Source organism: Pseudorca crassidens, chromosome 12 (genome assembly GCF_039906515.1).
Source record: "Pseudorca crassidens isolate mPseCra1 chromosome 12, mPseCra1.hap1, whole genome shotgun sequence".
Classification (NCBI taxonomy): domain Eukaryota; kingdom Metazoa; phylum Chordata; class Mammalia; order Artiodactyla; family Delphinidae; genus Pseudorca; species Pseudorca crassidens.
The window spans coordinates 51954748-51961502 of NC_090307.1; positions in this window are offsets into that span (position 1 = coordinate 51954748).

Genomic DNA, 6755 nt, shown 5'->3' on the forward strand with positions numbered 1-6755 from the left:
GTCTCTATGTGCTTCAGATCACTCACTGGAAATTTTTTTTTTTTAATGAGGACAAGGGCACTGTAAAGAGTAAATGATATAACGCGTGTGAACGCGTCTGCGGCAGCGCTGGACCAGCCCCAGTTGGAGTTCACTGTCATTCGCCCCTCACCTTGCCCCTACTCCCCGACCAAGCTTTCACCATGCAGTGCAGTGTAGTGGTTAAGCCCACAAACTGCAGAGTTCTAGACTTGGGTTTAAGTCCCAGCTCCCCCATCTACTGGCTTCTGTGACCTCATGACTTTGGGCAAGTTATTTAGGCTTTTTAAGTCTCAGTTCCTTCATCTGAAAAATTTTACCCATGGTGAGAGATTTGCGACTATTAAATGAAGTCATATCCTTCTCAAGGGTCAAAAGCAATGACAGCACATAGCATGCCTCGAATTAAGCCAGCTATTGTTATTTTACGCCCAGTTCCAGAAACAAGTTTTGACCGATTGTGTCTGCATATCTGTCCCAGGGCCTGCCTAGGATCCTGATTTCTCAGAACCTGGAAGCTTTCTTTGCTCTTGCCATTAAGCATCAGTCCTTAGCGATCGCATTTCTGCTTCTACCTGCTGACCACCTCTGCCGCTGCCCTTGTTACCTCGCCAGAGCCCCAGCGTCCTAGAGGGCTATCAGGAGTCCTATGGAAGCTCTCACAGCCTCAGGATCCTCTGGTCAGCTGGTCTGCCTTGCTGACCACCTACTGTCTGCCCCCAGATTCCCCAGGACACGGCACTGGTCCCCAGGCTTCTTCACTTTCTGTTGGGAGCTTCTGGATTCCTGCCCCCTCAGTGAGTCCAACTAGCCCCGGGATTGAGCCAGAGTGGCCTGGCCTTCAGGCCACCTGCAGAGCCCCAGCTCTGACAGGACTTGCTATGCAACAAGTCAAGGTCTTGGTCCCATCCTAGGTTTGGTACATCACCCCTGGGTCAGAATGCTGGCACAAGACTGAAGGCAGATATTACAAGACCCGTTTTGTCTAGAAACCATGTTTGATCGTGGCTCTCCTGGGAACTTCTGCTGACATTTCTCTTTCCAATGAAATCCTTTGGATTCCCCCACACACATCCTACCACTTTTTGTTTAGGGTTCCTTCTTCAGCCCCATCCCGCTTTCTGGGGGAAGTGAGAATCCTACACCTGCATAAAAGGCATCGAAGCCAGCAGTGGCCAGTGAGGGGCTGTAACCTAAGTTTGTTTGAACTGCACCTTGCGGGGGGGGGGGGGGGGGGGTGGGTGATGGCAGTGTCCCGTACCAGCACAAGGTCCCTCATTCAACTCAAAATTCCAGAGCACACACCCACTCACACGCACAGAGCAGACATACACATACATGGAGTATCAGTTCATTTAAACACACACAGACACACACAAAGATGGAGTCACAGCCCCTTAGTGCAAAAATAGGACTTTTTTTTTTTTTGCCTGCCCAATGGCCTCCCTTACAGGCTACTAGCTACATGCCTTAGATTCCTGAGTAAGATAAGAACCTCACAAACACAGACTCCAAATCTCATTAGAGAAAAGAGCATCAGAAGCTTTGATTCCGTATCTGAGAAGCTCGTGGATCCTCAGGTAATCTGAGAGAATTCCTTCAAAAATACTCAGTGAGCACCTACTACGTGCCAGGGCCTGGACTTGGCATTGGAGCTACAAAGAGAATGAGGCAAATATGGTTTCTGATTTAACGTGGCTCAGTGTCTAATTTTCAGTCTCAATGAAGTTCCTGTGACCTTACGCTGCCTTGCAGTGTAACCCTAGACTTACCTCTAAGCTGTGAGAAGCCAACTAAGGAATCTTCACTGAAAGAATGACGCTCCTGGGGCTTCCCTGGTGGCGCAGTGGTTGGGAGTCCGCCTGCCAATGCAAGGGACACGGGTTCGTTCCCCGGTCCGGGAAGACCCCACATGCCGCGGAGCGGCTGGGCCCGTGAGCCATGGCCGCTGAGCTTGCGCGTCCGGAGCCTGTGCTCCGCAACGGGAGAGGCCACAACAGTGAGAGGCCCACGTACTGCAAAAAAAAAAACAAGAATGAAGCTCCTGCCACACTCGAAACTTGCACAATTTTAAGACACAGTTTAGTACATTACTATATAATTGCCAAACAAGGGCTCCAAAAGTCAGCCTGTTATCTCCACAAACAAAACTAAACTTGAAGTCCACACTTGCTCCCATGTAAGACTGTGAGAGAATTTCCATAGCAAGCGAGTCTTCTAGTCCATCTTCCCTAAGGACTGAACTCAGCCTTTTTGGCTTCGCTTAAATGGTTTTGGTTCAATTAAAGATTAAGTGAGGGACTTCCCTGGTGGCACAGTGGTTAAGAATCCGCCTGCCAATGCAGGGGACACAGGTTCGAGCTCTGGTCCGGGAAGATCCCACAGGCCGCGGAGCAACTAAGCCCGCGCGCCACAACTACTGAGCCTGTGCTCTAGAGCCCAAGAGCCACAACTACTCAGCCCACATGCCACAACTACGGAAGCCCATGCTCCTAGAGTCCGCACTCCACAACAAGGGAAGCCACCACAATGAGAAGCACGTGCACCACGACGAAGAGTAGACCCCGCTCGCCACAACTAGAGAAAGCCAGCGCGCAGCAATGAAGACCAAATGCAGCCAAAAATAAATAAATCAATAAATTTATTTTAAAAATAAATAAATAAATTTAATTTTTAAATAAGTAAATAAATAAATAATAAAGAGCAAGTGAAACCAGTCCCAACTTTGGAAATAATTTAACCTGTGTGCACATTTCTGCTGCACTTTTGCCCCTATGGGTTTCACAACTTGGTAATAAAATGTAAAGACTGAGATTTCAGCTGATCAGCATTCAGGGTCCTCCAAACATTAAAAAGTAAAGCCCTTGCATGGTACTGCGAAGCCTCAGAGGAATGCTGAAGACAGCTTCACTTAGGATGCACCTCCTCTGGGCCCACCCATAAGAGATGCTTTTATTACCAAGGGCCAGATTACCAGCCCAGTGATAGGGTACTTTCCAGTTACTAACCCAGACTCTCTTTAAACAAATGTTGGAAACCGAGGCAGCTGAGAGAGTTACACGATAATGCTAGACATAAAATAAAAATCAAACACTTCAAGCAAAATCTGGACATCTGACCAAGGGATGAAGGCTCCTGGATTGGCATTTCGACCCCAGCACTTAGTCCGCTGGGTCAGAGTAGCGCTGAGTAGGGATAAGAAGGATGGGTCTTTATACTCCCATGTCAATGTCATGAGATGTGGGCCCCGGGAAGACAGCATGACCTTAGCAAGGTGGCTTCTGTAGCTGGTGCAGTCCCAGAGGGCTAGCAGCTGAGAGTTATCTGCCGACAGTACTTGAATAACTGGGGTGACAAGTCCCTCTGCAGAAGAATCCAGCGAGGGAGACACATGTCCCAGACAGGCCCCCACCTTGTACACTCAGAACCACTTCATACGAGTGCCCGGAGTAGCTCCTCTAGGATTCTGGGGGGAAACATGGAAGAGGAAAATTGGTGGGACACATCACGGCCCCCGCTGCTGCATCTGGTCTCAGGACTGCAGCTAAGACTCCTCATCTCACTCCTCGAACATCTGTGCCAGATTCCCCTCATCCTCAGCCAGCATTTCTGCCCGTCCTGAAGGCTTCTCAGGCTGGAGTTTCATCCTTTGTCCATTTATCATCCAAAAATGGTCAAGAGATACCCAGATAGAGCATCTGAATTTCTTAAGTGTTCCCCTTGCCCCACTGTGTAACTGCAGCCCGTGCTCCTCCTGATGACTGTGGTCAATTACACCTGCCAAGATGGTGACTCCCCTTCTCACCTGCTGCCCCTGGACACAAAGAACCTAAAGTGCCCAAGCAGTGGCCATAGGTTATAGTTCAATAGAACTATTACTATGCCCATTGGTAGAAGTCTTCCCCTTTGTGGAAAGCAGAACTTGGAAACCGGCAGAGCCTAGAGTTGCAGAGACAGGAAACACAAGTGGATCATTGGGAGTGATGGTAAGTGGGGCCACTCCCACTTCCCACTCCCCGGTCTGCAGACCCTCATATTCTTTCTATGGGACACAGCGCCATAGACAGCTCTTCGATCCAAACTGTATATTGTGTCCTGGAAGATGGTATCCTATGCTTGTAAAATACCATCTCCAAATTGGTCCTTCAGCTATGCCTTCAACAAGCCACCCCCAACACTGAAATGTGTGTCAGCTTTGGGTAATGTGAATGCCATGGGCTTCAGCCCATGACGGTACCTCCTTTGCTGTAAAGTGGGTCTCTTGGTTTAACATAATATTATTCTGGATCCTGTGCTAATCTACTAGTCCAACAAACACTCCATAAGCTCCCAGATAGTGGTGCTGGCTGACACCCCACAGGCAGGAGTAATGGCAAACCCATACCTAGAATGTGTCTATTCTTATCAAAAGAAATCATTGGCTTTCTAGGATGAAACATGTCCAATATAGTCAATTTGCCAGCGAATGACCAGGCGATCTCCTCAAGGGATGACGGCATACTGGAGGCTCAGTATTGAGGCCTGTTATTTGCCATGTAGTGGCCACAGTAGCTAGATCAGGCTTGGTAAGTGGGAGCCCATACCCTTGGGCCCATTCAATGACCTTCATCCCTGCCACCACAGCTGTATCACTCACAAGCCCATCATGCCAGCACTGGGGAGGCCAATGATAGAGGCTTGTTGATGTCAACTGGTAAGTTGTTTTTTCTGTTTGGTCATTTAGTGCCTTTCTTGTGGTGAATGCTCTCTGTTGAGCATTAATATGTATTACAAATCTCTTCTTACTTTCTGCCCACTCCCATGAGTCACCCACAGGACTCCTCCAGAGCTCCTTCTCCCCAGTCCTCCAACACTTCTTCTTCCTAGGAAATGACCACAGGTCCAGCCATTCTCCTCTGCCGTGAGTCATAGATAGACTCACCTCGGGCCACTTCTCTTTCCATGCAAAGTGGATGACCATGTCCTCCACTGGCAGTTCTGTTTTTCAAGCCACCTCTGAATGGGACTACAGTGCAGCCACCACCCATATTAGCTTATACTCATATACATCCCCCATCCTACCAGGCAGGCCAAGACCCCAGCTTCAGCTCATTTCTGATCCATCTGGTTGGCCAAAGGGCTTCCCCATAGATCAGCAAGTGTAAGCTGAGAGGTACAGTTGTACAGGTTTTCTTGTGCCCTCTGATCCTGCTCAGACTCAACCTCAGATGTACCACTTCCACCTTCTGATGGATTATTGCTGGGTCCACCCAAGCTTATAACAGAACCTAGCTCATGATGGAAAGTTCTGGCCATATTGATACTTGATGTCCATGGTCAAGCACTCTGTCTTTACCAGGGCTCAGTAGCATCCATCTTGGGTTCTTCCAGGGCTTTATCTACTCTCTGGCAGGGTGGGTAGTCTCCCGTTTAAGTTCATGTCAGGTTTCTGAGCTATTATTAGAAAGCAGTTCTCATTTCCATGTTTACGTGATTTAACTCCATGCCTAAGCCAATTGCGCTCCAGGTACCAGCTGGAAAGTGAACCTCAAACTGAGCCATTCAATGACTTGAGAAGAACAGTATTTATAGAGGACCATTTAAGGGTCTGTGGTCCCCCCCAACCTCATGGAAGTCAGCCCAGCAGATGCTGTACCTAAGCTGCACTACTTTGAGTTCTCCTGAATTCCTCTGATGTTAGGTTGTCAGCCTGCATGAAGGAATAGCCCCAAATCAGCTCTGTGAAATTTACCATAACGATAATGCTGAGGAAGCTGTGCGTTGCTCTGTATAGTTTTAGTTCTGCCTGTAATAGTTGACCCTTTCACGGGCAACTGGAGAGTTTTGATCTTAGGGACACTCATGAACCATAAAAATGATGGTGTCCCAGCTCTGTGTTGGTTGTTGAAAAGTCAAGTGTGTCCCTCCTGCCTCCCCTTTTGTGTTCTCTCTTATTCCTGGCTTTGTGTTATCTTTCCTGTTTTCAATTTCTCTTTGTCCCATTTTTTTTTTATTTCTTATTTTATTTTTACCCTGTTTTATTCTATGCAATTCCTTAAGAGAATTTAAATAATGTCTGGCAGGGGTATAAATAAGCAAACAAATAAGTAGAAAGCTTAGTGCATATAATGTCTGCCTACACAGTCAGCATTCAGAAAAATCCAAAATAATAATTTAATCAGCCTGGATGGAGGTATAAACCGGGCAGAGAATTTCTGTAAAGCAGTTGGTAGATATGAATTACCAGCCTTTACAATGTTCATATGCTTGGGCTCTGGAATTCTAGAAATTTATCCTAGTATGAAATAATGGGAGGTGTGGATAAAATTTAGGTATGAAATAATTATTCTAGGATTATTTTTAATAGCAAAACTAAAAGCAATGAAAGGTCTTGTAATAGGATAAAGGTTAAATCAATTATAGTATACCTCAATTTTAAATGCAATCATTAAAAGCAAGATTTTCAAAGAATTTTTATGCCAGAGGAAAGTGTCCTCTTTAGCATGTTTGTAAAAAAGCAGGATACACATGATTCCAATTATGTTATTATATGCTTTTTAAAAGATCAGGGGCATAGCTAGCAACTGATAACTCTAGGAAGTTATATTAAAGGTCATTGTTATATATCTTTGTTATATATCATTGTTCTATATCATTATTTTATATATAGATATGTTTATATATATTATATATATAAATATTATAGATATATTATATATATTATATTATATATATAATATATATATATATATATAATT